We start from the raw sequence: 12,131 nt of genomic DNA, 5'->3' as shown, positions 1-12,131 counted from the left end.
TTGTATTCTCTCCTAAATAAGGATGTGGGAAGGCTTACTGGATTCCGAAAGCGAAATTAGATACGACTTCTCCTTTCCAGTCCAGGCCTTGAGCACCGGAGATAACGTTTTCTTAAATAAACTTATGGATTCTGAAAGACCAGTAAATTTGAGGCAATAAATCTTCATGTGACTAGAACATATGGCCTTAGAATAAGAAAAGGTAGAGCAAACAATAGGCAGGAAGCTGATCTGTTTCAAAATATGTCGAAGAGAATCCTCTGAGAACTAACCCTAGTAAGGCATTTTTCTCTGCCAAGATGACCCGTTGCTTCCTAGAAGTGCCCAATGGAAATAAAATACACTTACTGCACCTGCTTCCCCCACCCCACCCCCACCTTTCCGAGCACAGTATGCCTTTGTAGAAGGCCATTTGTTATAGAAAGTATTTTCTTGTGTAATCCCACTGGATTTAGGACTCTGGTTGCTTAAAGTTCTTTGGATTGCATTTGAAGCAGACAACACTCCAAAGTGGAACAGGCCACATTTGAGCAGTCTGAATACGAGAATAATACGGCAAATCCCTCCCTCCCTTGAACATCTCTTCTTTGACTGCAAGGCTTGGCCGACCTATGCAGCAGGCGGTGCCAGAAGGCCAACAAGGTTGTAAAGTGGACTGCACTGGGTAATCTTCCAGGGTGGTGGTTACCTACCAGTGATGGCTGAGGCCTAGGGATGTCACTTTAATTTTATTTTCATTTCTCATTATCCCAGTCATAAGTTTAGTTCTCGACATTTCCATACTAGTTGGTGGGTTTTTAAAACAGAAATCCTAAGGATAATTCATAAGCATTTTAATGCAAATTTGTATTAATATATACACTTTTGAAAATCAATTTCCCTTATATAATGCATTTTCTAGTGGTATCTTGGTTTAAGAACAGCTTAGTTTATGAACAACTTGGATTAAGAATGCTGCAAACCTAGAAGTAGGTGTTTTGGTTTGTGAACTTTGCCTTGGAAGTAGAACATGTTCCGCTTCCTCTTGAGTGTGTTCCATTTGTAAATTAAGTCCCCCACTGCTATGGGAAAGCACGCCTTGGTTTAAGAACACTTTGGTTTAAGAATGGACTTCCAGAACGGATTAAGTTTGTAAACCAAGGTACCACTGTAAACATTATTTGACTAAAGATTTGCATTGCTAAATTCAGAGAAGTGTACATTTGAAAGAATGGCTGTGTTTCGGTTCATGTATTATTTTGGAATGTAGGCAAATTAGGTAAAATTGGCCTTTAGAAGTGAAATGAATCAAATTTTCCCCACATCCCTAGTGGGCTCAGAGGCAAAAATGGATGGACCAAGAAATGGAAATTGCACTTTTATACAGTAGGGCAGGGACGCTGGCTCACCAGAGCAGCTTCGTCACGCTGGTCACGTGACCCGGAAGTGTCTCCGGACAGCGCTGGCCCCCGGCCTCTTAAGTGAGATGGGCGCACAACCCTAGAGTCGGACACGACTGGCCCGTATGGGCAGGGGTACCTTTACCTTTACCTTACAGTAGGGCAATTACAACATACACTCATACCTCTCTCAAGACCCCATCCGGGCAAGCAAGAGGCAAGATCAGAGTTTAAGGACGCATTCCAGTGAGGCAAAAACATCAAGGGAAGGTTCAAAATATGGCTGGTGAGAGATATAACTTGGGGGAGAGAATGGGGTATGTACTGCACAACTCTAATTGCTCTGTTCAGCATGGAATAATCATGGTTCCTATGAGCCTTCCTCATTGGCACAAATGTTGGCATAAAAATCGGGTTGAAATTTCATATCTTTTGCTTTTGGCAGTGTGGGACGCACTCCTTTTTATAATTTGTACTCAAAAATACAAACAGGCTGTAGCTGGGAAGGGGTGTGGTATGGAGGGAGTCCCAAGGGTCAGATAGAGAATTTGGAGGGCCACATATGACCCCTGGGTCTGAGGTTCCCCATCCCTGCATTTTTTAAATTTGTACCATAGTTATACAGTATTACTATCTGCCAAGAAGATGTTACCAATATAGACATTTTTTTTATAAGGAATGGAAAAGTCCTGAAACTCTGCCATAGCTCCCTTTGGTGCCTTTGAACTGGTAAACTAAAAATTCTATCTAGGAGTCCAAAACAACCAACCACCATAAGTCCAGAAATATCTATGATCTGAGAACCTACCAATATTCAGTTCTGAAATTGAGAAAGGATTTCAGCATGTAAGTGTGGAACATACAGCAGGTCCTCCAACTTCTGGCACTAATATGGAATATTTGAAGCTCAAAGTAATGGGTTTTCAGTTTTCTCTTGAAGAATTTACTACTCTTGATGTAAGAACAGCGGGGGTTGGGATGAGTGAGACAATCTGTGCTTCGGGCCATATATCTGCCACCCTCTTGTCAACTTTCTAAGACTATGCTTGAAAAATGTATGAGGGAAAATTCCACAACACTGAGGAAACAGAAGCCTTGATATATTTGCATCAACAGCACTAGAATTTAACTACCCACTTCAGAGCTTAGATTGACTGTGGATCTGTATTGGAAGGGATGGCCTTTTTGTACTGGAAATGGGACCTGATGAGGTATGCTTTTTTTTACTTTGGGCTATCAGGAAATAGATAGTACAGCTTAAAGCAAATTCACTCATACATGTACACAGAAGGTTGATCTTATATGGAGAACTGCCAGCAGATTACTGAAGGCTCAGTTTCCTGTGGTGACTGGATGCAAACTGTTGAAAGAGGAACTTTCCCCCAGTGAATGCATTGTTGCACACATTACCTGTCTGGAGAGCTGCATTGCAAAATTTGGAGAAATGTGAATTTCAAGGGATGACCGTGTTTCAATTTGTGTTTTGTTTCAAAAAGCACAAATTCAGTACATTTGCCTTTAAATGTGTTTCTCTCCCATTCCTAATCCTTATTGGGCTGTTTTGGGTTCCCGCCCCTGCCCTTAGGGTTATTTTTCCCTCTCGAAATATATTTTTGTACTTCTGCAAACTTTGGGGTTTCCCTGAGCCTGCTGCTACCTTCCCTGCCCCTTCTCCTACATAAGGATTCATTCCTTGTATGTTGTATGTTCCTTGGAATAATGTCAGAATGTGAAAGATAGATACCAACACACTTCTTCAAATATCATTCATGCCCTGTTCGTCTTAGTGTATCCGACAGCATCTCTTTCAAGATATGCCAATAAGACACTTCAACTGCAATTACAGCTACATCTGCTCCTGAACTCCACCAGCATGCAGCCACAATGCCATTGAGCTGCTTTAAAGTACCCTTAAAAATGTGAAGCATTCCAGACATTTTAATTGCAGCGCATTGCATAAGCCAGGAGCTGGTTCACACAAAGGAACAATTGGGGGGGGGGCGAGGTAATTTTGATTTTTAACCACTCTATCCCTTATTCAATGCCAGACACAAAAGCACAGAGAATTCCACTCCCTGTTGCCTTTCTGAAGTACCTCATTTTTCTGAAATCTGTTTGTTTCATTTAAAAAAATCTACTAATGCCTTTCAGAATTGAATGGTAAACACTTGAAGTTGAAACTGGCTCTCCTGGAATGAAAAGGAGGATCAAAGAAAAAGAAGGGGAATGAGTGGTTGGACTAGCTCTCATCACCATTCCCAAGGCTTTTCATTGGGGACTTGTGTGCTAGGCTGAAAAATGGGGTCTCCTGCACTAAGAACCTAGACTGGACCAGCATCCTCTTTCCCACAGTAGCAAACTGTATGCTTCTGTGAAGCCCATGAAGACTAGTAAATAGCCCAAGGTTGGCCATGTACTTTACAAAGGACTGCCCCCTCATTCAAGAGGACAGTTCTCTGTTTGATAGCATCCTATATATGAAAGCTATTCCACTCCTGGTTGAGATTTCTTAAGATGAAACTGCAATTGAGCTGGTATATAAAGGAATTTCCCAGTGATAGTGTGGTTGACTATTGCTTTGCAAAGCAGCTCTTCTACCACTGAAGATAAGCAACACAACCTCTTTTACACACCAGAGAATTTCCTAAATAATTCTCCTCAGAGGGGAGCCTCTGTGTAAGGGGCTTCTGAAACCATGCCAACTTTGTTACAAGCAGAACTCCATTCATCTCAGCAGCTAGGCAGCCCCTCAATGTGTGCTCTGTAGGACAACCAGATAACCTCCAAATAGTACCTTAGCATCATTTTGGAAGCAAAAAGGTGACACTGTAGGGACTTCTTAGGTCTCAGGGAGCCCCCAAGCACATAAAAACTGCTAACTTATTTTTTGTGTCCCCATTTCCCTCCCAAACTGATAGGCATGCAACCCCTTAAGTGCGCTGTTGGAGAGACTGATGATAAGCAATAGATATGGGCTAAGCCCTAAGACTGACTGACTTGGAATGAACTTTGGTTTTGCCGATGTGGTATTAACAGCATTCTAATCTTGGGTCAAGTGCTCGTGTCCTCCATAACTTTTGATGTAAGATCCTTCTGGGATGATAGTAACTAGAAAAAAATTAGGAATTCTATCAGCATAATTTATCTGTAATGTGAAGCATGGGGAAATGGTGCAGAGCCACCTGCCTCTGACAAGCGGACAGGAAGGTGGATTGACTCCTCTCTAACCTCCTAGAAGAAGTTGAGAAGTTGTTGAAATGTTATATGCATGTTGAGGAGTGAGAAAGAGCCATAGATGCAGCTTTCAAAGAAACCACAAGGAAGCAATTTTCTCCCTAAGCATAATGTATGAAGAACGCCGACACAAGGAAGGAATTTATGGAGGCTTTATTCTCAGCCTTTCTAAGTGCAAATAAATTGTAGCTCGCAAACACAAATGGCTTTTTAACGTCTCAGAAAAGGTGTCTTGTAAGAGTACAGAGAATTAGATCCTTGTGTTAGAAAATCAACGAAAGGTATGACTCCTGCTTTTAATGTAGCCTGAAATGGTTACAGCGGGATTTCTGACGCCAAGGCACAGTGTGAGGCAAGGGGAGTTCTATAGTTGAGCTGAGGGGAAACGGCTTCATTTCGGCAAGAAGGTGTCTGCTTCCTGCCACTGAAAACACGGGGCTTAGTTACTAGCTGGCATATAGCAGAGAAAGACAGCCTCAAGCCTTAGGTGGGTTAAAAGCAAGTTCTTGGTGGATGCACATTTTGGCAATGCACTGCTAACGACGATCAGTCGTCTAGTTATTTGTTTCAAATAATCAAAGTTGCTCCCAAATCCCCAAAAAGAAATATCCTGGAAGAAAGGCTCACAGTGACATCTTTGAAGAAAGTTCAGAAACTTGGTTCAAAGAAAGCTTCTGCCAGACTGCTGACTGGGACCAGTCGTTTGGAACACTGTATTCTGGTCCATTTTTAAGTACATGCTTAAAGCACTACATGGCTTAGGATGCAGGTAGCTGAAGGAAGGCCTGCTCCTATACCAATATGCCTGTACATTGAGAGGCTCTCCTCCAGGTCCCCCACCATTTGAAGGGAGGTGGGTGGTGACCAGAGAAAGAGCCTTCTCAGAGGTGGCACTTCATATTTTTATCTGTTTTTAAAAAATTCTATCCCACCCAATTCTTGGAAGGAACCTAAGGCAACTAACAAATAAGATAATAATAACACGGTATAAAAACAAATAGTCACCCCAGAATTAAGCCCAATTAAAAAAAAATCAAAATAGAAACCATAAACAGCTAAAATAAATTTCACAAAATTCAGAATGACAGAGGAATCTTCCAAATGCTGAATTTAAGCCAGCAAAAGATAATTCAGTCAAAGGCCCTTGCGAAAAGCTATGTCTTCACCCAGGACTTTCCCAGAGAGGCCCACCTGATGCTAACATTATTATCTTTTCAAGCCCCCAGGAAAAGACTTTTATCTCCCCAATTTTAAAATGCATTAAAATGTATTAATGATGATGCCATTTGAGTTTTATTTGCATTTTATCTTGTTTTCGTAAGGCACCTTGGAAGGTTGTTCTGAAGGGCAGGATGTAATTAATTAAATAAAACAAGCACATTTCCCCCCTCCCTTAAAACATCAGAAATCAAATAGAATGTACTGTCAGAATAAAAAGTTTTTCAAAATTTGCCTGGGTCTCTCTCTTGGGAGTTCTGGAACTGTGGGGCCACTACTGAGAGGGCCCTGCCTCTTATACCTGCCAATCAACAGCCACTGTAGGTGGTGAGAGAGCAGAGTCTAAAACCAATCCTAGGACTCAAGCAGGTTCACATGAGTGAAAGATAACCTAGTCTTAGGCCACTCAGAGGTCTAAAGGTTAAGATGAGCACTTTAAATTAAGCACAGAGATGAACAGACAGTTGGTATAAGAGCCATATAGATCCTACCAGCTTTCTGGCGGTTACATTTTACACCATTTGCAGTTTCTTAATACCGGTAGTTTGTTTTTAAAGAAAGCTACATGCTTGTGTCTTTATAAATACAGTCCTATGTTTAGAATATTGCAATAGTCTAACCTAGTAATTCAGGGAAGGAAGAGCTAATCTTTTTGCTAGTGCCGTAGCTGGATGCCATGCTTGTGAGTTGTGCCTGATTTTTACTGAATGCTTAAAAAAAAAATGTTCTGCAAGGACATTTAAAACCGTCGGATAATAAAAAGTTCAGACAAATGGGAACACTATTTATAGACTGCTACATTGACGTAAGGCTTCATTGTGGACGCACAGTGAATTGAGATAAGTACTGTAGAAACTTATAATAGTAAAGGCTTGTTAAAAAGGGATACCATTACACACACACACACACACACACACACACACACACACACACACGACTTATAGCTGATATCTACTAATAGAACCATGCTGATAAAGCCAAGTAAGACCATGGTATTTATAGATAGTAGGGGTATGTTTACAGGTGAGTAGATTATCTCCTCTTTGCAGCTGCTCCCCAACAATGGCTGTCGACCAGAGTTCTCCCTCCTTGCTCACTAAGCAGTAGCCCCCTGCCCCTTATGCACATAGCCCTGCATAAGCTACTTCCCCCAGCAAACTATAGAAAGGATAAGCGATTGGCAAGAACCAGAGATCTGCAGCCAAGGATTTGGTTGGTTATTGTATCAAGATATAAAACATAGTGCAGCTGTGTTGTGTTCTATGAGGCCAAGTCCATCCCCACCAACAGCTCTTCTGCTCCCGGTCAATGACTGAGGATTTGTTTAAGCCAAACCTTTATGGGTGGCAACATCTCCCTCACATTTCTGCCTTTTTCCTTCCTTCTTTGGCCACTCAGCATCCTCAGCCTGCTTTCTGACTTGGACTAACTAGCCCAGAGCCTCATGCACCACTCACTGTCAATGGCACAAACAGCACTCACCAAACTGAGCTTTTTTGGGGTTTTATTTTTTTGTAGCTGCACTCATTTGTGAATACTGTATGACTTGACCCTTCCCCTCAGCGGTTAGAATATCCATGATTTTTTTTCCCCTGACAGAAGTTCTGCCACTGGGAGGAAATAACAACAATAACAATATTATTAATTATATGTTGCCTGTCTGACTTTGTTGTCTCAGCCACTCAACTGCTCCCAACAAAATATTTTAAAATACAATAAGACATCAAACATTTAAAAATTCTCTAGACAAGGCTTACTTCAGATGTCTTCCAAGTCTGCATGTTTGTAAGCAGGCGCTGGTTAGAGCTAATTTTTAACTAGCTAGCTGTATGAAAATGAGAATCCTGCATTCTCATCGCCCTCCAGTGTTACCAAGAAACAGAAGCCAGGTAGATGAAGGAGTGGAGCTAAGAATTCAACATCAAGCTTGATTCTCAATGGCCAGTTGAGAATGCCAATGAGATTTAGCCCTTACCAACGGTGTCTCCAAGAGCACCCCTTTACATTTCCCCCAAAAGTGAATACAGTGGTACCTCAGGTTACATACGCTTCAGGTTACAGACTACGCTAACCCAGAAATAGTGCTTCAGGTTAAGAACTTTGCTTCAGGATGAGAACAGAAATTGTGCAGCGCAGCTGCAGCACGAGGCCACATTAGCTAAAGTGGTGCTTCAGGTTAAGAACAGTTTCAGGTTAAGTACGGACCTCTGGAACGAATTAAGTACTTAACCCGAGGTACCACTGTAGTTGCTTCTGACTTCTATCTTATTCAGCCTGTGGAGGCACATTGACATTGGGGAAAACAGGAGAGAAGGGGAGGTGTGATGCTGATGTTAAGAATGGGCTTTTCTTTAGTTTTGGGTGTGAAAGCAATATAGGATGGGGAAAGAAGTATGCATGGTCTATTCTATGTGTGTTAGACTGGAACAGGAAAGTTATGAATAAGATGACTCTAGCAGTGGAGAAATGTGGCCAGTTGCCAATACAATTACATTCACAGGGTTCTGTTGTTTCAGAAGCAGTTACCTTTAGGATTCTAGAGCTCCCTTGCTATTAACTGATAATCCTATTTAAAAATTGAGTAATAGTGTCCTTGAAGATACCAGAGCCTTTTAGCTCCTGTCTAGAGACAGTTCACCCTCTTCAGGCATCTTTTGGGAATGGCATCTCAGATATTCCTTGCTGGGAAGAGAAATCAGGAGTGAACAACCAAGATGGACTTGGGAATTTGACAGATGGAGAACAGAGGGATCTTAATTGGAATGTAGCAAAGGCAGACCTCAAGAAGCACTGGAAACCCGAGCCATGCAAATAAAAGATCAATTGAATCTTTAATGATCTCAAATGACGAGCAACATATTTTCTTCTTCTCTCCAATAAATCCCCAAAGCCCCAGTCTCTTGGAACACAGTGCCCTCTAGCATAATTCTCAGACACATTCCAAACTGACTTGGGAAGGGAAATATGTTCTAAAGGAAACTTCTGCTCTGGTAGTGTTGGCAGCCTACTTCAGAAATAACTTATCACCTTTTGAGAGTTGCAAGGTGCACATATTTCTTACTCTATGTTTATCTGTGTACTAATTACAACATAGCATAGATAGAGCTGTGAATGGAAAAGTCTACAATTCAAAAATTTCATCTCCACTCTGAACCCACTAGGTGGCCATAGGCAGGCAAGTGTATTCTGCTCTCATCTGTAATATAATAAAATAATGCTGGTCTCCCTTGCCAGGGTGAATGGGTTAAAGGATTAATAAATTCACATCCATCACCACCGTATATTGAAAGCAATATTATACCACTTTAACTGTCATGGAAGATCCTGGCAACTGTAGTTTGTTAAGGGTGCTGGGAATTTTAGCTCTGTGAGGATAGCACCCTGAACAAATTACATTTCCCAGATTTCGACATTGACTGTGAAAGTAGTTGAATAGAGCTTTAAATGTATGGTGTGGGTGTGACCTAATATAGTGTATGGGAAGCACTTTGAATGCTAAAAGTACTACATACGTAAATAATGAGTATTATTGAGGCAGCTGTCTTAAGCACACTTACTTGGAAGGGAGCCTCGCTGAGCTTGGCAGGAGACTGAGTAAACATGCTTATGATTGTTCTAAAGGGCTTGGGCAGGCACCTAGCTGAGATAAACAGTAGGCAAGTGTGGCCCCTTGGGAAAAATACCCCACATCTTCTGAGGTTTCATGTCCTCTGTACAATTTCATAGCAAAGCATATATATCCCCAAGAACTGCACTAGAGGGTTTTCAATTAATCATATAAGGCTTGTTTCAGATTATAGTCTAAGCAGGCCAGATAAGAGCTCATTATGCACTATGGGTTACTTTATCCTGGGGTGCAACCTCTTAGCCTCATCCGAGCAAGAACAAAGATAACTAGGGCTTCATTATTTGATGATACAGCACTATTTTAATTTTCTTACAAAGGATATATTTCATGTGACATGGTACACTCTAATTACAGGGTTTCTCCATCCTCCCGAAGGAGGTTGGAGAGGGGAAAATTGATCTGGGAGTTAAGCAATTGGTTCAAAGTCTACACAGAAAGGTAACACAGAGAGGGAATTGCAATTTTGTTCTCTACTGATCCTGCCCCTATTGCAAAACATTAAGTGTGGATATAATGCTAACTTTTCTTGTTGTTACCATAGCTAATAGATTGGGGCAGGCTGAAAAAATTATATGCTCCCTCACTGCACACCCTGGCACCTCTGGAGCAATATCAAGCACACACCTTATCATGCCGGTTTCAAAGGAGTGGGTCTCATTTTCATTAAGGTTTATTAGATTTCTTACGTTCACTGTAAATGCCAAATGCAGGTTAGAACAATGTAAAAAAACAATATTAAAGCCTATATTATCACACATATACAATATTAAACTTAAATCCTTAATGTAGCTGTGAAAGTCCCCCCTCAAAAAAGAAAAGAAAATAGCCCCCTGCACTGCAATCAAACTTCAGTTGCGGTCTTGGGTATGTGGTGCCTATGGCAGTTTCTCGAGTTTGCGAATGTGCTCGTGGGCCATAAAAGGTTGGTGACCCCAGTTTTAGCAGCACAATGTAGGGCTAGCAATGCCTAAATCTTCTAAATCCCAATAATAGAGTTCTGACATCACACACAGTGGTCTAATGTGATTAATCACCCTGCCCTGTCTTTCCAGGAGAATAAGGTTGCCTTGTTACATCTTGCATCTGACAGTTTCCTTTGCTGTGATTCTGTCTCTGCCATATGATCCCACAGGGGAACGGAGCAAAAAGAATACAAACAATTCATCCCCATAAATTGCAGAGAGTATTGCAATTGCTGAAATATGCACCAATATTAAGAGTTGGAAGATGATGGGGCTCTTCCAAACGCAGTTCTAAACAGCTGACTTTATAAACTCATAGCGAAAGGGAGGCTTTGAGCGGAACTTTTTTGAGCATTACACAACTCAACATCAAATAATGGTTTTCCAGAGCCAAGACAACATGCCATCATTTCCCCACTAGCACATTTGTTTATTGAGGAAAGAAATGTGACATTAATGTGTTGCGGCACTTTTTCCTTACATAAAAAGATAAAAAGGCACTTAAAATGGAATTCCTTTCTACTATCTCTAATTCAGAATTAGCTTGCACCCCATGAACATATCCACACATATAGGATTTAGCTATTTTCTCAAGGCACTCCTAGAGCTGTAAGGTTGTCATAGGTATCGCAAAGCAGAATTATTTGCATCTTCACTATATTTCAGTCCCCAGGATGCTTTAGGAGTAAACATGAGTTAAATTTAAATGAAAAGAACCAAAGTTGGTACATAGCATATACCATTCTTCTTGTGGCTTCCAGCCTGTTTCAAAGGTGTGAGAAACACGCAGAAAACCAGGTTTGACTAAGATGACCTGCATTAGCCCAGTTTTGACAGGATCCAGTTTCCACATGAAGGAAACTAAGTCAAAGCCTGGTGTGTGAAACATCTACCATGAATGGGGGATTCCCACTTGGGTTTTTCTTTTAAAACAAAAAGAAAAAAATAATAGACTTGGATTGCTAGAATAGGTTTTGTAGGAAAATAAACAAAATTAGACAGGTGCTCCGTCCAACCCCCATAAGAATGTAAGAAAAGCCCCCTTGGATCAGGCCAATGGCCTGTCCAGCCAACCATCCTGTTCTCACAGTGGCCAACCAGGTTGAAATATACTCGGAGTCCTGTAGTGATTTCATGCTCTTCTTTGCAGCTTGTAAAACAGTGATTTAATTGCCCCCCAAACCTCAGGCTTTTATATACATTATTTACACAATGAGTTCCATCTGATTGGCTGATTTGCTTCCCTCCTGGAGCCTGATTGGTCTTTTCCTGCAGGCCAATCAGTTGTTGCATTCTGCAATCCTACCAGCCTAATAGGCTGATTAACTTCCTCCTGGAGCCTGATTGGTCTTCTCCTGCAAGCCAATCGGTTGTTGCATTCTAGGATCCTACTTGCCTATTGTTCTAGGATCCAAGCTTAGTACATAACACAGGTGCCCGCAGGAAGCCTGCAAGTGAGACATGAGCTCAATGGTATGCTGCCAACTTGTGATTCCCAGCCAATGGTACTAAGAAGCACAGGGCCTCTGACAGTGGAGGCAGAACACAGTCCTTGTGGGCAGTATACGTTGGTAACGTTGCAATCCATGGCTTTGTCTAATCCTCCGTTAAAGTCCTCCAAGTTGGTGGCCGCCATTGTCTTCTGGGGGAGTGAGTTCCAAGCAGGACATGAGTGCATCAGCACGAGTGATTCCCAGCAACTGGCATTCA

The 12,131-nt window shown here is 41.6% G+C and overlaps 1 protein-coding gene across 3 annotated transcripts in view; it reads right to left on the bottom strand.

The window, feature by feature from the left end:
- Positions 1-12,131, bottom strand: part of SYN3 (synapsin III) — a 184,755-nt gene that overhangs the window by 76,456 nt on the left and 96,168 nt on the right. The window lies entirely within an intron of this gene.

The sequence above is a fragment of the Podarcis melisellensis genome (assembly GCF_964234715.1).
Source record: "Podarcis melisellensis genome assembly, chromosome: 10".
Classification (NCBI taxonomy): domain Eukaryota; kingdom Metazoa; phylum Chordata; class Lepidosauria; order Squamata; family Lacertidae; genus Podarcis; species Podarcis melisellensis.
Note: the sequence above shows the minus strand (reverse complement) of the source record. Positions and strands in the feature narration are given on the sequence as shown.